Here is a 25,176-nt window from a genome sequence, read left to right as displayed (position 1 = left end):
ATATAAATATATTAATTAGAGCCTTTTTGAAGCAGGAATGAAATCATGCCAAAGTCTAATAAAAAATGCACTTTTAGTGAAGATTATGTCAATCAATTTCCTTGGGTTAAATCAGTACCCACCGACAGACATTCTGCATTTTGCACCTGGTGTCATGCAACTATTCGCATTGATAATGTGGGAAAATCAGCTCTGGAAAGTCACGAAAAGGGAAGAAACATATGGCAAAATTTAAAACCCGTAATACGAATACTTCACTGTTCATGCATAGCTCATTACGTGATATTGAAGCAACTGTGTCTGTTTCTAAAGTTATATTCCACGATAGTAAGATTGTAAAACGGATGAGACTTGGAAAAGATAAAGCGTCTTATGTAATTATTTATGGCATAGGAAAATACATTCAGAAAGAGTTAGAAACAACGCTTGAAAAATGCGAAGCTAGGAGGATTCGATGAGTGCTTAAATACTGTGAGTCAACGAAATCAAATAGACATTTCAATTCGTTATTGGGACGACCAATGTGATAAAGTAACTACTCGTTATTGGACTTCTGCGTTTTTGGGTCACTTAACAGCTAATGACCTATTACAAGCTTTTATGGATTGTCTACCGAAAGATTTGAGAAACAAAATCATTCAAATTTCCATGGATGGACCTAACGTTAATTTGAAGTTTTTTAATGATCTACAAACGGAGTTTTCAGAAAATCTCAATCGATTATTGTTATATTTAGGAACATGTTGTTTGCATGTTGTAAGCGGAGCATTTAAAACTGGCATAGAAAGTACTAATTGGAATTTAATAATTAATTATTTGATTAATTTAATCAACCGGCACGTCGAGCTGATTATTCTTCTGTATCTGGCTCTACTAAGTATCCATTAAAATTTTGCGGAACTCGTTGGTTGGAAAATGTTAACGCGCTCGGGAAATTTTGCCACATGTGAAGCTTTACGTAGAAAAGTTAAAAAAGAATTCCCAAAACTACAAGTTTTCAAACAATTCTTGAGTGTATAGACGACAAACTTCTCGAATCTAAATTAACATTTTTTGAGGCTTTTGCTTGTGAACTTCAGCCATTTCTCACAATATTCCAATCAAATGAACCATTGGTTCCATTTCTTTATGATAATCTACTGAATGTTTGCAAAAACATCCTGATGAGAATTGTAAAAAAGGAAGTCCTGAAGAAAGCTGATTTAGCTAAGTTAGACCTTCAAGCCGAAGATAATTTACTGCCAGCGAATAAGATAAATGTTGGCTATGCTACGAAAAGTGCTTTAGAGTTGAATCTTCTTTGGAAATTCTTCAATTTAAAAATGATTGTCGAAAGATTATGAAAACCTCTATCGCTAAAATTCTTAAAAAATCTCCATTAAAATATCCAATAGTAAAAGCAGTATCGTTTTTGAATCCTGATGTAGCAATTTCTAAAGAATTGGCTAAAAGGCATATAACTGTAGCTTTGAAAACTTATGTTGACCACCGGCTGATATCGGGATCGAAAGCTGATAATATAAAGAGAATTTTTGCAACTTTGTTCTTTGTCTAGTACGAAAGAAAAGTTAAAAGGTTACAATTCTTTGTTGGACAAACGTTTAAATTCTTTTTGGACAGATATATTCAAAACACATAATCAAGGCAGCTACGATAATTTATTTTGGTTCGTGAAAAACATTTTAATTCTTTCACACGGAAACGCTGCTTTGGAGAGAGGATTTTCAGTAAACAAAGAGATGATAGTTGAAAATCAAAAGGAAATAGTATATTGCTTAACATGGGGAAGACAGACCCATTTACGGAGAGGGCGAATGTTTTTAGCACGAGTCGAGCACTGAGATGAACGAAGCCGTAGCCCAAGCGCCGAAGGCGCGAGGGTGAAGGCTGAGTGATTCGCAGTGCTCGTCAAGTGCTAAAAATTCAGTCCTCTCCGTAAATCGGTCCTTCCCCATGTCACGCAACATATTTTTTAAAACGAATGCACGAATTGGACGGTTTTGTGCCCCGTCCAGCGAGTTTAAACTTCAGGTTTTTGAGTCGGTGCCAATGACATCCCGATTAGTATATCTAGCAGACATGCAGGTACTGTCTCACAGAAAACATTGACCTGCGTGCGCCGGTATGGAGCATGCGCACATCAACAACGACAGACTGAAAAGTGTGTGTAAATGATTTGTTTTATGTGTGTGACGTCACGTTTTTACTCCCTAGAGTGTAAATTTTTAATTTAAACGCACCCGCGCACGCTGCTCGAAAAGCTGGAGTTTAAGCTCGCTCGGTGGGGCGTAAAACTGACTAAATCGTGCATGTGTGATGAAAAATCCTTAATTGCTCAAAGACTAATTTATGACAGCATAAAATCAAGCGTCGTTAATGTCGAAGATTTTGTTATAACGAAATCTTTAATTCGTTGTACTCTCAACGCATATAAATGGTACCAGGAAGATCTCACTAAACAAAAAAAAGAAAAACAGTTGGGTGATGAAAATAATGATTTGCAAGTCAAAAATAAAAAAATGATCTCAAGTTAAGAAAAGAAAAATTTATGGATGAAGCATTAAAGGAAAGTGCTCAAATTAAAAATGAAATATTATTACTAGAGTTGAAAAAATAAAAATTTTATTAAGTTTTTATGCTATGAAAAATACCAAAAATTGAATGTATTTATTGATCTCTATTTATGCATCTACGTTTCTATGTGCCTATTCTTATGCGAAATACCAAAAATTAAATGTATTCATTACTACACGGAGAGAAAAGTCGTGCCTTTTTCCCGTGATATCATTTCATGCTTCTTTCGGTAGTAGCTTCTGTTATGAATGGAGGTTAATTTCTTACGTTTCTTGCATTACATTTTTCATGGGAAATAACCATGATAAACATGCTCTTTTTCGTAAAACGTAATGATTTAAGCGGGTAATGTTACGCGAAAATCTTATGAAAAAGTTCATGGTACAAATGCAGAACTGTCACCCGTTTTCCCGGTGAAACTCATGCGATGAGCGATCAGGCCACGCCTACCGGTTCACACCGGCTATGGAAGGATATATTTTGATTTTCATTTAAGGGAAATCGTTATAAAATCGGTCCTTCACAATCAATGTAGTTAGTGCGAAGTAAGTTTGTTTTTTGATGTGTTTGGAAGTTTGTTGAATTTATTTTATTTGGTAAGTATTTTTTCATTTAAAATTAATATTTTAAAAGTCGGTAATTGATCAAATTCGAAACGAAACGAAAAAAATATTTGTAAATTTTTTTAATTGTACAAAGTAAAGAATTTTTTTATATGCAGGATTCATTCATTTGAGAAATATAGTAGGAAATAGTGATGTTAAAATGGGTGATATTAATACAGATATAAGTCACTCATTAACGACATTGCCTTCAACTTCAAATTTGTTAAACGGTTTGGAAAAAAGTTATTACTATTTTTTGCTAAGAAAATAATATTTTATAAGTAATAATATTTCATTATAATTTTTTTTATTTGTGAGTAAAAATAAATGTTATTTGGCGATGATTTGTAGTGCAATTTATGAAAAATATATATTTTATTTTATTAAATAAATGTAATAATAATTAAATGCTTTTTACAATATTCTGTTTCTTAAGAATAAAAGTATTCATTGTTTTGAAAAAATATTCCCAAAAGAAGGTTTGGTTAAAGTAATTTTGTAATTCAACTATTTACAGATTTTTGTCGAATATATTTTTTTCGTCGTAAATTAAAATGTAAATTTAAGTTCGGTGTTCATATATAAATTTAATAAAAGAAAGATTTAATTTCAACAGATTTTTCGAAAAAATATGAATTTAATAATGCAGGAGGTCGAAGTTACATAAATTTGACTAATGTTGAAAATTTTACACAAAATTCTTTGGATTCTAACAATAGTTTTTCAATTAGTAAAAATTCATTAACGGAAAATCAATTACCAGGTGCTTGTATTTTCATAAACACTTCGAATAGCTCTTTGTTTACCAGTGACAGCACAAGTGACTTTTCCACACCTGTTATTGAAGAAAGTATGAATGAATATCTTAAATTACTATTAATAAGTTAACTAAATGTAAATGTTTAATGACTTTGAATTTGAGGATGGAATATTTTAGATAATAAAGAAAATGATACTTTCAAGGTTCAACAAACACTCGACTGTACAATTATGTGTACCAAATTTTAATACAAAGCGGCGAAGGAGAATTCCTTATTAAGGGGGAAAACGCACCGAGAAACGCGAAAAAAAGCCATTTTTTTTAATTTTTTTTAAGGCAACCTTTTAATTCAATCAAAGCAATCTTTTTTTTACATGATAAAATACATTTTGAAGAATATATCATGAAATTTTTTATGAAAAAAATTAAAAATTCTCTGAGATATCCTCATGCTTGTCAAGTACTGCAAAAAACTATCGCTTTGCGGTACGCAGCCCTGCTTCATCTGTAATCATCCAAATCAAAAAAACCAAAAAGATTATTAATCTGGAGAGCATTATCTAGTCTTTTACGTACGGGATTTTGAAAATATCGATTTTTGACAAAATGGCGGACATTTTTATAAAAAAATCGATTTTTAAGGAAAAAAACGACCTTATTTCGTCGATTAAAAAAAAAATAAGCCACTAAAAAAAAAATCCGTACGTTAAAGACTAGATAATTATGTGTAGAATAAGCACAAAAAAAATCTTTGCAATCGGTTAATTAGTTTTCGAGAAATCTTGCGTACCGACTTCGAAAACATGATTTCGAGAAAAACGCGTTTGAAAGTTGAGTAATGAATAAATCACAAAATTCTTCAACTTACATAGAATCATCCATTCCAGGTCCATAAAATAGATCGTCGGTGTTGTCAGTGATACCTAATTGTATCAAATTTTCTTGTCGGCGCCTTAATCTTCCTTCTTTTGTCGTTTCCATCGCTCGTAGCTCGGCTTGCACTAAGCTGCTGTACGACGCATTCCGCGCGCTTTTACTAGATCGGCTCTAACTTTGTTATTTATTCGAATTTTCGCATGCGGCTTTCACCACACATTCTTAAGATGTTAAGCTTGAAGAATAGTAAAAAAAAAAAAATCGAAAATTTTGAAATTTCTCGGTGCGTTTGCCCCCTTAAAGCCTACGACTTTGAACAAAACAAGAGAAATAATCAATATTTATTGCAAACGAAAAGAGAAACGTATTTCTCTATCCATAAAGTTGCGAGGTTAATAATATATCACGAAATTCATCGCACAAAATCTCATATGTAAGTAAACAAATAGTTTATAAAATTTTCAATGTAAACATTGCTTTTAAGAAGTATATAATTTACACATATTTCTTCTTCTATAGGATAACTTCTGACAGATTGGAGGTTTTAGCGGACAGTGCAGCAAGGCTTTTTCCCGCTTACTTAAAGGAGACTTTTTATTGTCGGCCAACTGTAAATTCCAATGCTCATGGTGTCTTTCAGAGTTTTTACAGCGGCTTGCGGGAAAAAGCAATTGCTATAAATATTATAACTCTGGCGAAAGGGCGCAAACGAAAATTAGATGAAGGTATATACATAAACAAGGAGGGGGTCCTTTATGTTTATTTCATAAACATTATGCTTCCTCACTGTGTGAAGCAAAAAATTCGCTTCCTCGTGAAGGAAGCAATGAATTTGTCCAATTCAATTGATTGATTTAAAAACTTTCGAATTAAAAATGTTTTAAATTAATTAAATTTTTTGAAAAATAAAGAAAATTTTAATTAATTTTGAGTGTAACATAAACTTTATATATACGAATCGATTCGTTTTAATGCAAGGAATACAATTATTTTATTCATCAACTTGAATTTTAAAAAAACACAAAATTTTTTAGCTAAAATATGAATTTTCGATTTTTCAATTTTTATTAATTCTCAAATTTTAAATCAAATCTATACTTTATATATACCAACCAATTCGTTTCAATGCAGGGAATAAAATTATTTCATATATAAACATGAATTTAAATAAACACATCATTTTTTAGCTAAAATGAGAATTTTTGATTTTTTAACTTTCTTTAAATTTCAATCAAATCTATACTTTATATATATCAATCGATTCATCTTGACATAAAGAAGACGATTATATTATATATTACCTTAAATTTTTCGATTTAAAAATTTTTTCAATTAAAAAAAAATTTTTGGAAAAAAGACGATAAAATTTTTTTTTTGGGGTATTTTTAAAAATCCTCTCGTCATTTTTGAGAGATTAATGTGTTAAATAAGCCTATCAAATTTTATCAAAATCCATTAAAACCTGTTAAAGATATCGTGTTCACAAAAACGATCCACACACACATACACACACACACACACACACATACATCCGGACAATTGATCAGGATCTCATATAACATGTTTCTATATAGAGGAAAATTTGTTTTCACCATTTTTAAAAAGTTTATAAACGAAAGGACTACATAGCTTCCTCCACGAGGAAGCAAAAGCACTATATTTCGATACTTTAAAAAATATTTTTAAATTATTTGTTTATATTCAGGAAGCAAAGAAAAGTAAAAGAAACGAAAAAATATTTTAATTTATTCGCAACATAATCATTGTCCTATAGTGTCTTGTGTTTCCTCATTTGATTAAAGTCAAGTTTTTATATCATATGGCTGACATTTCCTTTTCCGCGTTTCCTAATAAATAGTTTTAAAGAAAACTGCACCCAGAAAAAAGATTCTTTGTTACAAAGAACTTTTCTTTGAATCAAAGAAATTTGTGCATTGTTATAGGGTCAAAGAAAAATTTCTTTAATTCAAAAAATTTTTTTTTGTAAAATCAAAGAAAACTTTTTTAATTCAAACAAATTTTATCTTTGATTCAAAAAGTGCTTTTAAAAAAACGATTTCTTTGTTTCAAATAAATCTTTTCTCTCAGTGTGTTTGATTTGAACAATGGAGTATTAAATTTTAATTTACTTTTTTCCAGATGAAGTACATTCTTCTGATTTTAATGACCTGAAAAAAGCAGTGCACATTATCGATGATATATACAAAAAAAGTGAACTTTAACCGCAGCACAAGAGAAAATTAATTTCTTTCAAAAATCCGATTACAATACGATTTTTGAAGTTCTTCCAAACTTACTAAACCCCCTGGGTTATACGTTGGTTAGTGTTTATTGATAATCTTAAATTATGTAACTTTAACACGAATTTCTGATTTAAAGTATATTAACTATATTACAACACTTTGTATATTTTAAAGATACAGGCCGATTTTTGTCATTCTTTTTCGAAAACCGAGAACTTATTCAAGGACAAGTGGCCGTCTGCAGCTCAGAAGATTATAAAATTAGCTAAAACTAAGAAAAACGATAAGGAAATAAAAAATATTTTAAAAGAATATAATCCGCATGTTGGTTAGTATATAATTTCAAACTACCAAAGCATATAATGTGAAAAAAATTAATAATTAATATTTGTTACAGGATGTGCAAAAACTATTGCACTGCTATTGTTGCCTTTTTTGTTTAAAAAAATAACAAAATTAACAAAACGCTCAAAAACGGGAAAAGCCTGGAATCCCGAAAAATCAGAAGTCTTAAGTTCATTTATATACCACTTAAAGGTAATTTCTCATTCTTCTGAAGTAAAAGTGTGATAGAAGCTCCATCAAGTATTGCTTTCAAATTTTCTGTGCTATAAATTTTTATACTTTTCGCAGAAAACAGAGAATCTCAACAATTCTTTAAAAGAGATATACACGTCATTGGAGAAATTACATAGTGACCACAAATTAAATGTTGCTCTATTTATTTTAATATATGGTCCAACTATAAACGAAATAGTATCAGCGTATGTTGTAATTGTCAGTCACATGTACCAAGTAGTCAATGCTGTAGACGCTGTGGATTTGTGTTTCCAGGTGATTAAAGTTTTTAGGAAAAGTTTTTCTCATGTCTGCAGTCATGTATGGTAGTTTTTCGAGCGAGAAGTATATGATTTTAACGTGAAAAATTTATACGGAGCTGTAAGTCAAATGATTGACAGATTGAAACAGGTTTTGTGAGACAAATTGTTTAATGTCATTATATTGACATTTCTTTGCTTTTTAGTTACAATTTACACTTAAAAAATTTTAAACTATTATGTTTTAAATAGTTTACCACTGTTTTTAACAGTGAAAAATCATGCATTTTGTTGATGTTAAATAGTGTCTCGTATTTAAAAATTATAAACTGTTGTACTATATCATAGTTTCATCGTTTTAGAGTTATAAATTGCTCTTCGAAATTTTAAAACGGTTATTCGTTAATTACTTTATCACTGTTTTTAACGGTAAAAAATCCGTCGATTTCGTCGATTATAGATTATTATGGATTACATCGATAAAGATCGTTATATTTTTCTATCACTTGTTTATTAAAAAATAATTCCAATGGATTTCGGTCAATTTTTTCGAAATATTAACATGGATGACATCGATAAAGAAATATTGAAACTGACACTTTCTTTATATAGTGTCCCGTATATTTCTCGTAAATCTGTTGATCAAATTATTCAAATTTTTAATACCTTTATTTCTACCATGTTTATTCCATTTATTCAAAAGACTATAGAAGCAGAGGTTAAACCAATTTCAGTCCAAATGTCGTATTTAAAAACTCAATTCATTTTAGAAAATGTTAAAGACGTTTTTAATAAATATTCGACAGAACATTTAAGACTTCAAATATATGAGACAAATAGTTCATACATCCCTCCTCATATTTTTGAAATTGGTCAAGTGAGTGCATATATTCACCAAGAAAATGAAACTGCAACTGTTGTAATGAGACCTGTATATGCAACGTATGTTCCTTTAACAGAATCTTTAAAAGCAGCTCTCTCAATACCAGGTACACTGGGTACAATACTTTCTTACATGGATGATTTACGAGAAGATAATTCATATTTGTCAAACGTGATACAAGGCGATTTGTGGTTAAAAAAGTATAGCAATTCAAGTAAAATTATTATTCCACTTCAATTATTTTTTGATGAATTTGAAACCCGAAATCCTTTAGGAAGTCATGCAGGAGAAGAAAAATTAGGTGCTATTTATATTTCAATTGCCTGTTTACCTCCTTATGCTTCTGCAAAGTTAAGAAATATTTTTCTATCGACGATTATTAATTCCAAACACCTAAAACAATTTGGTAATGAAAAAGTTTTTGAAAAAATTATTTCTGATCTTAATTTTTTATCTGAAAATGGAATACCAATGGAGGTAAATGGAGAAATGAAAATCGTATATTTTCAATTAATACAAATTTTAGGTGACAATTTAGGTCAGAATTTGATATGCGGATTTACTGAATGTTTTAAATCAAAACGATTTTGTAGAGTTTGTTCTGCTTCCAATGAGCAATGTCAGGAGATGACAGAAGAGAATCAAAGAAGAATGCGTTTTCAATAAAATTGCCAAATATGCAATTTATGACAATATATCCCTTGACTTGATGCACGATTTGCCAGAAGGAGTTGTACCCTACACAATTGCAGGAGTAATAGAGGGGCTAATATCGACTAAAAAAATAAGTTTGGAGCAGATCAATAATCGAATTGAAAGTTTCCAGTACAGTGAAATAGAAATTTCAAATAAACCAAGGCCTCTATTTTACACTCAAGGAAAAAAAGGAGGACGAAAACTAAAAATTAAACAATCAGCGTCTGAAATGTTATGCTTAGTACGATATTTAGGTCTGATGATTGGCGATCTCGTCCACGCAAGCAATGATTATTGGAAACTGTATCTTTACTTGAGAAAAATTGTCGCAATTGTAACTGCTCTTACTTTACATCGAGGGCAAATCCAAAATCTCACAGAGGCTATAAAAAACATAACAAACTCTACATTGAGCTTATTGGAAAATTAAAGCCAAAGATGCATTTTCTGTTGCACTATCCAAGGATTATGTTGCTGTATGGACCTGCAATACACTTTTCAGCTATGAAATATGAAAGGAAAAATAAACAATTAAAGGAGATTGCAGTTGGAACTTCATCGAACACAAATTTGCCATTGACTATTGCAGTAAAACATCAATTGCAATTATGTTTTGAAACAGTATATTGCCCACCTGTTCAAAGTAACCTTATACTTGATCCTGTCAAAAACTCAAATTCATATAATGCCTTACAACATTTTTCAAATTTACCCCATGAAACACCTATAATGACTTTAAAATATGTTGAATTACTGGGTATTAAATTATCTTCAGGAGCGGTGTTGCTAACGAAATTTTCTGAAAGTGGACCCCATTTTGGGATAATTATAAACATTTTTTTTTGTAAAAATGTTTACTTGCAAGTAGAAGAGTTGGATATTACTTTACTTATTTAATTTAAATAAATATTTTTAAAAAATTTACATTAATAAAATTAAATAATAAAGCATAATTCTATTTAAAGAAAATTAATAATATTACGTTCATCGATCATACATAATAATTTCCAAACGAAGGGTAGGCGCGGCCTATTCGCTCAATGCAAGAATATCACCGGAAAAAACCGTGATTGTGCTGCGTTTGTACTGTGAAAATTTCCCTACAAATTGCGCGTCAATAACATGCGTGTAAACCATACTTTTCTAAAAAAACAGCATGTTTTTCCTGGTTATATTGCATGAAAAGTATCATAGTGAAAGGGCATAATCCTCTCGTAATATTACATGACACTCATGCATTTATCGTATGGAAAATATCATCCGTTATATGCATGAGATTTCATGGGGCAAAGGCTCGACTTTTCTCTCCGTGTAGTTTTAATGAAAAAAAATTAAAATAATTTATTTTGTGCATTTAGTGTATATTCGACAGTAAAATTTATTAAAATAGTACCTAGAAAAAAAATTTTTTTATCCTGGAAAACCTGGAAAAGTCCTGGAATTTTATTTGGCAAAAGTGCTAGACACCCTGGTAACTTACCCATTTTGGTGCCCGGGTCCGCAACATCCTCCCCAACGGTACGGGAGGTTGGTTCTTCCGTACCCAAATTTGATGGACCTAATACTATGATTTTGTTTGAAGAACGTTTTACATTTTTTTCCCCGCGAAAGGATATCCACTACGCGTACGCGGCCATCTTTTCCTGGATACGTCTTTGTTATTTTACCTCTTGGCCAGGTGTTTCGAGGTATTGTTGGATCCGCAATCAACACTATGTCTCCTACAGCTAAATTTCGTACATCGTGATTCCAACGTTTTCTTACAACTAACTCCGGTAGGTATTCTTTCACCCATCTTGTCCAGAACATGTCAGCTAGTTTTTGGGCTGTTCGCCACTGTTTTCTACAACAAAGATCTTCATTTTGGAATTCTCCCCAAGTTATCGAACGAGATTATAATCCCAACAGCCAATGATTTGGGGTGAGTGCTTCTGGATCGTTTGGATCAACTGATACTTTCGTTAGTGGCCTACTGTTGATAGTGTGTTCCGCTTCTGTTAGTAATGTTCTGAGAACTTCTTCTTTCGGTGCCCTTTCTTTTAATATCATCGACAATGATTTTTTTACACTTCTGACTAACTTCTCCCAACTTCCGCTCATATGTGGTGTTGAGGGGGATATGAATTTCCATTTGATTCCCATGTTAGTCGCCATTTTGTTAAATTTCGCTGAATCGATTTCTTCAATCGCCTTTTTCAACTCAGAATTCGCTCCCACGAAATTTGTTCCATTGTCCGAGAATATTTCCCGAGGGATCACGCGACGGTTACTCATCCTTTGCAATGCCATAATTGCTGAATCCGTAGAGAGCGATGATGTTAATTCCAGATGGACAGCTCTTGTTGTAAGACATGTAAATAAAGCTCCCAACGTTTTTCATGTCTGCACCCGATGGAAACCAACATAGGACCAAAATAATCCACTCCGCAGTATGTGAAGGGACGACAATGATGTGCTAGTCTTGCGACGGGCAAATCTCCCATTCGTGGTTGTTCCGCTTTTTTCCAAAGCAGGCGACAAATAAGACATGGATGTGTGATTGATTTAGTGATCGGACGAATCTGTAATATCCAATAAGCTTGCTTCAATTCGTTCACTACTGTTTCATGATTTCCATGTTGAAATCGTTCATGATAATGTTGAATTAACAACCGCGTCAGATAATGTTTCCCGTTCAATATCGTAGGACATTTCACAGATTCTGAATTGCTCTTTGCAAGATTTATCCTTCCTTGGATTTTTAACACTCCATCCTCAGATAAAAAGAGTGTCAATTTATTTAGTCGAGAATTTTTTGGAATTGGTTGTCCATTTTTCAACGCATTTATTTCTTGGAGAAAGCATTCATATTCAGCCTTTTTTATTAGATATTTCTCACCATTCTTTAAATCTTCGGGTGTTAATTCATTTGTTCGCTCGTGTTTCCATATTTGGCCGTTATTAAAATTAGGGCCATACTACGAATTAAGCGTAATCATTTGCTGAAATTTTTTATATTCGGAGTTTCGAATATGTTTGTTTCCTTTGCGAGTCCCACAAATTCCCTTTTAATTTGAATAACTGGATCATTATCATATTTTCGTTCTATCGATGTGGGCCATTTGCTCTTTTCCAGTGAAAGAAAATTAGGTCCGTGCAACCATTTCAACATAATTGCCTTTATAGTAGTTTTATCCCTCGTTGGGCAGTCCGCTGGATTTTCTTTAGTAGGTACCCATTTCCATTCTACCGCATCCGTTAGTTCGTCAATTTCTCCTAAACGATGTGCGATAAAAGATTGATATTTCCGGGGGCTGCATGAATCCAAGCTAAAACAGTTCGGGAATCGCTCCAGAAAGTTCGTTTATTTATTTTCGTTTTTAATTCTTTGGTTATCGTATCTCCTAATCTGCTTCCTAATAAGGCCCCTTGCAGCTCCATTCTAGGAATCGAAACCGGTTTAATGGAGCGACTTTAGCCTTACCTGATATGAATGAGACTTGATTGATTTCCCTTGCTTCACCATGATGTTCAGTACGTAAATATGCGACCGCTGAGTATGCTTTATCGCTAGCGTCTGTAAATACGTGAAGTTCAGTGTTAGATAGTGATTCACAATTTTTATTAAACGCTCTCGGAATTTGATGATTCTGCATTTAACTTAGATTTGTTACCCAACCTTTCCAATTAATAAAATCTGAATCTTTTATTCGTTCGTCCCAAGTTATTCCACTGCGCCAAACATCCTAAAGTAATATCTTGCTCCGTATAACGAAGGGCAGTATGATCCCTAATGGATCAAACATCGACATGATAATGCGTAACATCTCTCGTTTTGTCGGTCTTTGATGTCCTTCAAGTATGTTTGCTAGAATATTTTTAGAGTCAAAGCCGAACGTGAGACAATCCTTTTTCGGATTCCATTCTAGTCCAAGGGTTTTCTCGTTTAATCCTTCACCCTTCAATAAGTCAATATTTTGTTTTTCTTCCTTTGCTTTATTTAAACTTCTGATCAATCGCTGTTCGTTGCTTGTCCAATTTCTAATTTCGAAACCGTCTTCATTTTGTATATCTGCTACGTCGCTAACACATTCCTCGGCTTCTTCCAGAGTACCAAAACTATCGAGATAATCATCGACATAGTGATTATTCAAAATGGCGTTAACCGCAATTGGGCACACGGATTGATATTGCATTGCATTTTTACGCATTATGTATTGTGCGGTATACGAGGATGACGCGCTGCCGAATAACATTGAGGTCATCAAGTATGTTTCCGGCTCCATTTTCCGATCCATTCCGCGCCAAAGAAATTTCTGAACGTGCTGATCTTCTTTTCGAATTTTAATTTGCTGGAACATTTCGCGAATATCTCCTTTAATGGCAATCTTTCCTTGTCTGAATCGAATCAAAACGCCGAAAAGAGTGTTTGTTAAATCTGTACCAACTAATAGATTATTAGTTAAACTTGTCCCTTAAGTTTTCGCGGAGCAATCAAAAACTAATCGAATTTTATCTGATTTTTATAGATTTACCACTCTGAAATAAGGTAAATACCAAGATCGATAATTCTTGTTTTCTTCGGTTGTTAATTTAGTCGCGTATCCTGATGCTACTAGATGATTAACTTGAGCACAATATTTTTTTGCGTATTCAGCATCTTTATCCATTTTTCGTTCTAAACATTTTAAACGTAAAATAGCGTTTTCTCGATTATTTGGCAGTTTGACGTAATCATTTTTCCATAAAAGGCCCACTTCCCATCGTTCCTCTAACTATGTTGCAGTGGATTCGAGAATTTGTTCTGCTCGGTCTTGTAATTTGTTTTTTCGTTTAAAGTTGGTTACACCTATACTGACAAATGTGAAGTGAAATTTTACTAGACGATTCAACTCGAAATCAGGAATACAGTCAATACTCTTTTCATCCGAATCCTTCATGTGTAGGATCCTTCCTTTGATTTGTTTCTCGCTTGTTTTCGATAATTTCCCGTGAATTACCCATCCTAGTCGGGTCAATGATGCCACGGGTTGATCAATCGTGTTGCTTCGTGTTGGAATATTAATTATCAAATCCCAATTATCTTGACCTATAAGTATTGATGGTCGAGCATTCGTGTAATATTCAACTGATAAATCGGATAAATGTTTAATATTCTTCGTGTCTTCTTCCTGTAATGTTTGTGAAAAGAGTGTCAAGTTTTCGATAGTTCTGACATTTGATATTTTATATACTATAGAGCTATCTAAGGCGCTGATTCCCATTTCGACTTTCTGACTACTAGGATTTGAATTTTTTTACCCCAATCGATCGTGCAATTTCCGCGTTAACTAATGTCATTGTCGATCCTTCGTCCATAAATCCGTAAACAACAATATTTTTGTTGGCCCATATAACCGAATAGGAAGTAATTTGAGTAAGATTTGTTGATCACCGTCTAGTCACGAATCTTGTTCTTTTCCATTAGATGATAGGGTTTTCCGACTATTAGTCCTTTGCGGTTTTGGTGAAGAATTCCTATATTCCTTGGGTTGAGAACGATGCAAAGTATAGTGATGATAATTATGTATTGTGCGGTATACGAGGATGACGCGCTGCCGAATAACATTGAGGTCATCAAGTATGTTTCCGGCTCCATTTTCCGATCCATTCTTCTCACAAGGTTGTCCTGTGCATTGATTGAATTGGTGATTCGTATCTTCTAGGCATTTAAAACACAGCTCATTGGTTCTTACCCATCCCCATCTATCAGACACACATAATTATAAATAACTTTCAGAGTTAGTAAGAACGTGAGAGTCTTGATCACAATATATACAATGTTTACTTTTCAGTCTTTTCGATGATGAAGCGTTGCCTATGTTGCGATCTGAAGCGTGGAAGGTTCCTTGTGGCGCAGCTGGTCTTTTAAAACCGAGACTGTCTTTATCTCATTTTTTCTGTGATGACGCAACTGTTGAACTAAACGTTCCCGCTCTGCAGGCGATTTCTGCCTCAAAAAATAAAAAGTTTGATAGAGTTACGAGAACTGGTTCATTCGGTTTTCCTTTTTCATTCAGATAGCGATTGTAGTTATATATCATGGCATACGGGAGTTTTTGAGTAATCTCTTTTACTAAATCATGACTGTGTAAATAACCTACATGATTAGCGGCCTCTAAAGCGGCTACGCAATTTTTAACTCGCGTGGCAAATATAACTAAATCTCCATTATAACTAAAATTTTTGGAAAGTGATCTTATGTCGTCGATAATACGCGTAGCTATTACATTTGGGTTACCAAATCTTAATTCAAGAAGTTCCATTATTTGTTTTGCACTACGGGTGGTTACCATAAGAGACGCTACTGCTTCCCTAGCTTCCTCTTTTAAGGCTTCGTATAAATGCATTAAATTTTCTTCTTCGGAAAATTCTCTAGTATTTGTTGTCTCTTCGAAAGTTCGCTTGAAACATGGCAATTCCATAACATCTCCCTGAAAGGATGGTAAGGCCCTGTTTACGGCCACTCTTCGCAATAATCGATGGGTTATATTCTCGTTAATGTTTGGTGTTGGTCCAGAAAAATCTATTGGGTGCTGATTTGGGGATCGACCTTCTAAACCACCTTTGAATGTTGTCTCCTATGCGTGTATTTCCTCCTGTTCACGTCGAAGAGATCTATGAGACAATACCGAACGAAGGTCTTCATTCTCGTCATTATTTACCGTTACTTTCGCTGCTAACTCTTCATTTACCAACTCCGTCTCTAAGCGTGCCTTCTCTTCAATTATCTTCAGTTGAATTTCGTGACGTCTACGTGCCGCATCAATTTGTAAATCGCATGCCATATTATTAGATACGGAAATTTTAGATTTATTTTCAGAGTGTCGCTAGCTTTCTTGACTTGAGTGACTTTCTTCCCTATCCCTAATTCTCGACCTAACACTGACTGGATTTGTCTCATATTCTCTATCCCGATGACTACTCCTAGAGGAGAGACTTCTGCTTCTATCTTGAACAAAATCAACGCGATCTCTTCTACTATAACGATCATTTCGAGAGCGACTTCTCCGAGAGCGATTCGACATTGGAATTGTGGAATTTCCCCCACTGCTTCAATCTTCGCGGTCTAATTCCTCCCTACTCCGGTGTCTTACTTCCTGACCTCCCTCCATTACTCTCCGTGAATTCCCCCTTTCGGTTATACTCGACATCTATTGAAGGGGTGAATTTCTATTATCAATGTTAAATAGAATACCTGTATATACATATTTATACGTAAATAGATGCTAAACATTCTAAACAATGATATGGACATTTATTAGTAAATAATTAACTAGCGTACAATAAGTTGCTGTATTTTAAACAAAGATATTCATTCTAATCAGGGTGGATGAACCGTTTTGATAATATTAAAATTAAATAATTTATTATATATTATATTCTTCTTTATAATTTAATTTAGTCGAATTTTAAACATGATGAACTTTAGGTATATCACATTTATTGACTGTTTACAAACTATGAAGGGGTCAACTCAGGAAGCAACTTTTATGACTGTTCTATTATTCAATTCATTCGTTTTATTTGGGACGTTCTCTTGAAATATATTTTTACATTATTTTAATCGTCATCTTATTATAACTTTACCCGGCGCCTCCACCATTTTTGTTACTTGTTTCGCAAATGATTTAATTTATTTTATAGAAAAAGGTGATGAGGAATTATAGAAACTTAATATTAGAATGAATATCTTTATTAACAACAATCAATTAATGTAATAAACTAACAAACATATCAAATAAAACTAAACGGACTCAACACTCATCACACGAGCCATCTTCAAACTCGTCCACCACGTGGACACACAATTATTTAGTCATCCACTAACTTCGAAATCGATTTTGCTGATATAATTTCTATTCTACACATCATAAAGTATCGTTTAAGAAAACAAAAAAAACCGATTTTTTCGGGTCAAACCCGTGTAGAAATTTCCCTACCAGGGCTCTGGTAGTGAATAATAATCTGGTCCCGATCAGGGATTGTTCAGGGCCAGTTTAGGGCCACGAGAAAATGTGGATTTCCTAATCAGGGACACATCAGGCGCGGCGTCACATTCCCGCCCGATCCGAGCCATGGCAAAATTTCTACACGGGAAGGTGTCACACTCTTTAGTGCGGGGTCTTTTAGAGTGTGCAGTGCATGTTGTGCAAGATTGCAGTTCAAACATGTAGCAAGTTTGGTGCAAATGATAAAATGTCCACTTACGGCAAGCTTGCAGGGCAAACTTGCTGCAAATTTGCAAAACTTAACACTATGCGCAGTTGTAAACGGACGATCCAACGGCTGCGCAATAATTTTTTTAACCTGCAAAGCAGGGTGCCCTTTATATTTATTTAGAAACTAATTGTTTCAAAAATTTTTTTTTAATATTATAAAATTTTGATGCAAGTTTACTTAACTACCTTGTATTACATGTTTGCACTGCAATTTTGCACAGAAGTTTCCTGTTGTTTGGGAACATTAGCTCCTTGACTGTGAGGTATACGTCTATAGACGTACTTCCCAAAGTGGGCCCTTACTGTTACACTCTAAATCTGAATCAGTGAAGTTTTCCCTGATTCAGATTTAGAGTGTAGTCTATACTACACTTACACATACTTACAAACAAATTTAAAAAAAATTAAAATTAGCAGATATACATCACACCGACGTTACTTAAGGTATTTTGAACGTTGAATCCGAATTTAGGGTCAAAATTTAAAAATTCGAAAACCCAAATCCATTATGTCTTCTCAAAAGGGGTGTAGTTCCGATTAGCCCAAACCCCTAATATTTTTAAAACTGTGTATATCCACATATTTTGGTGCGCTGATTAGAAAAATCATAGTGAACGCAAATGTGATTATCATAGTACAGTGCCGCTCAGCAGATTTTGCCTACCTTTGAGAATTTTACGCTTGGCGAAAAGTTTTATATTTCGGTTGCTAATAAAGATATAATAATGAGTGAGGACTTTTTTGAAAGCTTGTATCTTCTACTTTTATGATATCTAAAACAGACATTAAAAAAAAATTTTGTTATTGTTTAATTGCTCAAAATAAAAATCCAAAATTTCCGGTTTTTTTTTGTAATTTTAAAATCGCTGCAGTTTTTAAACCAGTCATCACATTTTAATCGTTAATAAGCCATTTGAAAGCTAATTTTATCACCTTTAAAATGATTCCTTGTAAACTTTAATACGATAATTTGTAACAAAGATATGGACAATTGTTTAAAAAAACTGCACTTTTTTTCAACTAGTCATAACTCAAGAACGATTGATTTTTGAAAAAAATTGTTGAGAAGAAAAATGTGCCTTTTTAAATATAGAATTAGAAAAAAAATATTTAGACATAAAAAAAAAATTTTTTTTTTTTGACATACCTATTTTGATTTTTTTGAAAATCAGCACTTTTTGTAATTAGTAATAAGTCGAGAACGGTTAGCTTTAGAAAAAAATTTTCAAGATAAAAATGCCTATTTTTATATATAGAATTAGAAAAAAAATATTTCGAATTAAAAAAAAAAATTTTTTTTTACATATTTTGAGTTTTTTTGAAAAACAAAATTTTTTAACTTACTAATAAGTCGAGAAAGGTTAGCTTTTGAAAAAAATTCTTAATATAAAAAATGTGTATTTTTATGTTTAGAATTAAGAAAAAAATATTACGAATTTTTTTCGAAAGCTAACCGTTCTCGACTTATTACTAATTACAAAAAGTGCTGATTTTCAAAAAAATCAAAATATGTCAAAAAAAAAAAAATTTTTTTTTTATGTCTAAATATTTTTTTTCTAATTCTATATTTCAAAGGCACATTTTTCTTCTCAACAATTTTTTTCAAAAATCAATCGTTCTTGAGTTATGACTAGTTGAAAAAAAGTGCAGTTTTTTTTAAACAATTGTCCATATCTTTGTTACAAATTATCGTATTAAAGTTTACAAGGAATCATTTTAAAGGTGATAAAATTAGCTTTCAAATGGCTTATCAACGATTAAAATGTGATGACTGGTTTAAAAACTGCAGCGATTTTAAAATTACAAAAAAAAACCGGAAATTTTGGATTTTTATTTTGAGCAATTAAACAATAACAAAATTTTTTTTTAATGTCTGTTTTAGATATCATAAAAGTAGAAGATACAAGCTTTCAAAAAAGTCCTCACTCATTATTATATCTTTATTAGCAACCGAAATATAAAACTTTTCGCCAAGCGTAAAATTCTCAAAGGTAGGCAAAATCTGCTGAGCGGCACTGTACAAACAATAAAAACCCGCGTGAAAATGAAAGTATGGGGAAGTATGGGATAGTATGGGGAATGTATGGATTCCGATCACTTCCCATACTTTCGTTGTGCACAATAAAAAATGGCCAGAGTATGGGAAGAGTATGGGATGCAAAAATTATAAATTTTATTCAAAAACTTACTTTTTTTCGTCGAATTTCTCAAATTTCAAACTTTTAGCTAAGTACCTTTAGAAAAAAGGAAATTATTTTTTTTAAAAACTTAGTTTTTTCTCTCAAATTTCTCAAATTTCAAAGTTTGGAAACAGTATGGGGAACATATAGGAGTATAAGAGGCAAAACATTTTTAATTTCTCAAAAATTTTTTTTTTTTTCTAAAACTTTAAACTTTTGGCACAAACCCTATAAAAAAGGAATTTATTTTTTTTATAAAACTTAATTTTTTTCATCACATTTCAAAGTTTTGAAAAAGTATGGGGAAAGTATGGGAGAGTATGGGATGCCAGAATTATCAATTTTCTTCAAAAATTAACTTTTTTTGTCGAATTTTTAAAAAATTCAAATTTTTGGCAAAGTTCTTTAATAAAAGAAGAAATAATTTTTTTTAAAAACTTAGTTTTTTTCGTCAAATTTCTTAAATTTCAAAGCTTTGAAAAATTATGGGGAAAATATGGGATGCCAGAATTATCAATTTTCTTCAAAAATTAACTTTTTTTGTCGAATTTTTAAAAATTTTTGGAAAAATTCTTTTATAAAAAAAGAAATAATTTGTTTTAAAAAACTTGGTTTTTTTCGTCAAATATCTCAAATTTCAATGTTTTGAAAAAGTATGGGGAAAGTATGGGACGCAAATATTATCTATTTTTTAAAAAATTAACTTTTTTTGTCGAATTTTTAAAAATTTTTGGCAAAATTCTTTTAGAAAAAAAGAAATAATTTGTTTTAAAAAACATGGTTTTTTTCGTCAAATTTCTTAAATTTCAATGTTTTGAAAAACTATGGGGAAAGTATGTAAAGAGTATGGGATGCGAAAATTTATCTAATTTTTCAAAAATTAACTTTTTTTGTCGAATTTTTAAAAAGTTCAAATTTTTGGCAAAGTCCTTTTATAAAGAAATTTTTTTTTTTAAAACTTAGTTTTTTTCGTCAAATTTCTTAAATTTCAAAGTATTGAAAAAGTATGGGGAAAGTATGGGGAAAGTATGGGGAAAGTATGCGAAGAGTATGGGAGGCGAAAATTATCTATTTTTTCAAAAATTAACTTTTTTGTGGAATTTTAAAAAATTTCAAATTTTTGGCAAAGTCCTTTTATAGAGAAATTTTTTTTTTTAAACTTACTTTTTTTCGCCAAATTTCTCAAATTTCAATGTTTTGAAAAAGTATAGGGAAAGTAGGGGAAGAGTATGGGAGGCGAAAATTATCTATTTTTTCAAGAATTAACTTTTTTTGTCGAATTTTTAAAAATTTTCAACTTTTGGCAAAGTCTTTTTATAAAAGAAGAAATAATTTTTTTTAACATCTTAGTTTTTTTCGACAAATTTCTCAAATTTCAATGTTTCGAAAAAGTATGGGGAAAGTATGGGAAGAGTATGGGAGGCGAAAATTATCTATTTTTTCAAGAATTAACTTTTTTTGTCGAATTTTTAAAAATTTTCAACTTTTGGCAAAGTCTTTTTATGAAAGAATAAATAATTGTTTTTAAAATCTTAGTTTTTTTTGACAAATTTCTCGAATTTCAATGTTTTGAAAAAGTATGGGGAAAGTATGGGGAAAGAGTATGTATGTAAAGAGTAAAAAGAGAACTTTTTTGGTCAAATTTTTAAAAATTTCAAATTTTTGGCAAAGTTCTTTTATAAAAGAAGAAATAATTTTTTTTAAGAACTTAGTTTTTTTCGTCAAATTTCTTAAATTTCAAAGTATTGAAAAAGTATGGGGAAAGTATGCGAAGAGTATGGGAGGCAAAAATTATCTATTTTTTCAAAAATTAACTTTTTTTGTCGAATTTTTAAAAATTTTCAACTTTTGGCAAAGTCTTTTTATAAAAGAAGAAAAAAATTTTTTTTAAATCTTATTTTTTATCGTCAAATTTCTCAAATTTCAATGTTTCGAAAAAGTATGGGGAAAGTATGGGAAGAGTATGGGAGGCGAAAATTATCTATTTTTTCAAAAATTAACTTTTTTGTCGAATTTTTAAAAATTTTAAATTTTTGGCAAAGTCCTTTTATAAAGAAATTTTTTTTTTAAACTTAGTTTTTTTCGCCCAATTTCTCTAATTTCAATGTTTTGAAAAAGTATGGGGAAAGTATGGGAAGAGTATGGGAGGCGAAAATTATCTATTTTTTCAAGAATTAACTTTTTTTGTCGAATTTTTAAAAATTTTCAACTTTTGGCAAAGTCTTTTTATAAGAGAAGAAATAATTTTTTTTTAAATCTTATTTTTTTTCGTCAAATTTCTCAAATTTCAATGTTTCGAAAAAGTATGGGGAAAGTATGGGATGAGTATGGGAGGCAAAAATTATCTTTTTTTCAAGAATTAACTTTTTTGTCGAATTTTTAAAAATTTCAAATTTTTGGCAAAGTTCTTTTATAAAAGAAGAAATAATTTTTTTTAAGAACTTAGTTTTTTTCGTCAAATTTCTTAAATTTCAAAGTATTGAAAAAGTATGGGGAAAGTATGCGAAGAGTATGGGAGGCGAAAATTATCTATTTTTTCAAAAATTAACTTTTTTGTCGAATTTTTAAAAATTTTCAACTTTTGGCAAAGTCTTTTTATAAAAGAAGAAATAATTTTTTTTAAAATCTTATTTTTTTTCGTCATATTTCTCAAATTTCAATGTTTTGAAAAAGTATGGGGAAAGTATGGGAAGAGTATGGGAGGCAAAAATTATCTTTTTTTTCAAAAATTAACTTTTTTGTGGAATTTTTAAAAATTTTAAATACAAATTCGACGAAAAAAAGTAAGTTTTTAAAAAAAATTGATAATTTTTGCATCCTTACTCTTCCCACACTTTTCCCATACTCTTGCCATTTTTTATTGTGCATACGAAAGTATGGGAAGTGATCTGAATCCATACTTTCCCCATACTATCCCATACTTCCCCATTCTTTCATTTTTACGCGTGAAACACCATAAAATTATGGATTTTTCGATTTTCTCGTAAAAAACGCAAAATTTCGAAAAATGTTTTAGACTAAAGTTGTAGGTCTTAATAAAACACACATTTTATGTTGTATACATTTTTTACCAAAAGTGATTATTTTTTGAGAAAATTAAAAAACCAATAAGAAAGATCAAAAATAAAGGAGAAACAGTGCGTATCAGAAGTAGAGTGAAATTTGTATCTTACCAGACTTTGTCTGCAAAATACTTTCGGCCGTATCCAACCCCTCTCGCCAAGGTTTCTTTAAAATGCAAGCAAGCAAAGCTAAACGTGAGGAAAATTGCAACGCGGCCGTAGGCCTCGTAACTTTTTTTGTCGCAGAATACTTTCGCGTCCAGTCAAATTAAACATTTCAACTCAGAAAAACTTGAAAGTCAAAAATTCTTCTTGAAATCGATGGGGGGCATTTTACTGAGTATAAAACCAAGTTTTCGAATTGGGGAGGTGGTAAATTATTCCGCTATCTTGAAAAAAAGAGAAATTTTTTAAATTACAAATATTACCAAAACTATCACTTTTACATAAAAAATTGTAAACATCAATTTTGTAGAGCTCAAAGTTGTCTACAAAATTTGTTTAAAGAATTGTGTCATATGATGAGTATTTTTTATGATCTATTAAAAAAATCGTAATTTTTAATTGTAAAACATCCATTTTTACAATTTTTTGCAAACAAAAAATTTATACAATACAATACAATTTATCGCAAGATTGGTCCTATTAAAAACTAAAGGCATTATAAAACTATGAAACTTTAAATTAATGCCGGTAGGAGCAGTTGGTACCGATTCGGATGTTAAATGACTGCTGGCGCGGCACCAAGTCGGTACCGAGTTTTGGATCCGTCTTCCTACGGTCCTCGGTACAGGCATATGATAAAATTGTTAAAACAAATTTTGTAGGCAATTTTGAGCTCTACAAAATTGATGTTCACAATTTTTCACGTAAAAGTGGTAGTTTTTGAATTATTTGCAATTTAAAAATGTCGCCTTTTTTCAAGACGGCGGAAAAATTTATCACCCCCGAAATTCGAAAACTTAGTTTTAAACTCAGTAAAATGCCCCCATCGATTGCAAAAAGAATTATAAATAGGCTGCGTAACTATTTTTGTCGCAGACCACTTTCGCCCATATCCGACCCCTCTCGCCAAAGTTTCTTTAAAATGCAAGCGAGCAAAAACGCAACGCGGCCATAGGCCGCGTAACTTCTTTTGTCAATGATGTTTGAAGTTTTTTGAACTTTTCTCAAAAACTTATCACTTTTAGTAAAAATTGTATACAACAAAAAATGTGTGTTTTTTGAGAACTACAACTTTTGTCTAAAACATTTTTCAAAATTTTGCGTTTTTTACGAGTTAATCTCAAATAACCATAATTTTATGATGTTTTTTTTAATGGTTTTTACCATGATAATCATATTTGCGCCAATGTTCACTATGATTTTCTTAATCAGCGCACCAAAATACGTGAATATACAAAGTTTCAAAAAGGATGGAGGTTTGGGCTAATCGGAAATTTATCCCTCAAAAGTGACCTATTTTGAAATTCACTTGCAACAGGTCACTAGGGTTGTTTGTTGGGTTACTAATTACGAAAATGAACTCAGTTTCAGTTGAAACTTGTTACTCGAGGGTTTTAAAAGGCGCTGAATTCGAATCTAATGTTAGTTTTTTAAAATTCAAAATGGCGGACAGGAAAATTAAAAATCATTAGAATTTACTTAACACTTGTTACTCAAGGGTTTTCGGGGTTGCTGAATTCGAATATGATGTTAGTTTTTCAAATTTCAAAATAACTGATCTAATATGAAGAGCTACTTATAAATCATCATTTGTTTTGATTAGACCGAGAAATAATGTGTCTTCGTCATCTAAGCTTCTTTTTTTGCCAGTTTTGAAGAACTAATATTAGATTCTTAGTAAGCGACTTTGAAAACCGACGAATCATTTGTTATTCAAGCAAAAACCAACGAATCTAGAATAACATGTCCGCCATATTGGATTCACCATTTTGAATTTTGAAAAACTAATATCAGATTCGTAATCAGCGACCCTAAAAGCCAAGGTTCACACAGTTTCAAAAATTTTGATCGTAGAAAAATGTCTTAACATTTTGGACTCACATCTAATTGATTGCTCCTCACAGCGAAGGGGTTAAGTTTCTATTTTAGGTATATCGACTTGTATATTTTTAAATATGACACGATATTGAAATTCCACTTATTATATGGTGCAGGCATTGCAGATGAAAAGTATATCCATCAAATCATAGTATAACTTTAAACGCATTTTTCTCAAAGTAACTTTTTTTAAATG

The 25,176-nt window shown here is 31.6% G+C and overlaps 1 long non-coding RNA gene across 1 annotated transcript; it reads left to right on the top strand.

The window, feature by feature from the left end:
* Positions 1–4,849: 4,849 nt before the first annotated feature.
* Positions 4,850–7,997, top strand: LOC127287147 (uncharacterized). Its single transcript, XR_007843845.1, has 6 exons — positions 4,850–5,248; positions 5,335–5,540; positions 6,955–7,135; positions 7,233–7,386; positions 7,456–7,595; positions 7,692–7,997. It is a non-coding gene; the product is annotated as an uncharacterized LOC127287147 (long non-coding RNA).
* Positions 7,998–25,176: the final 17,179 nt, after the last annotated feature.

Source organism: Leptopilina boulardi, unplaced genomic scaffold, assembly GCF_019393585.1.
Source record: "Leptopilina boulardi isolate dan_hultmark-lab unplaced genomic scaffold, ZJU_Lbou_2.1 LbouV2_122, whole genome shotgun sequence".
Lineage (NCBI taxonomy): Eukaryota > Metazoa > Arthropoda > Insecta > Hymenoptera > Figitidae > Leptopilina > Leptopilina boulardi.
The sequence above is the reverse complement of the archived record's forward strand: the minus strand, read 5'-3'. Positions and strand labels throughout refer to the sequence as shown.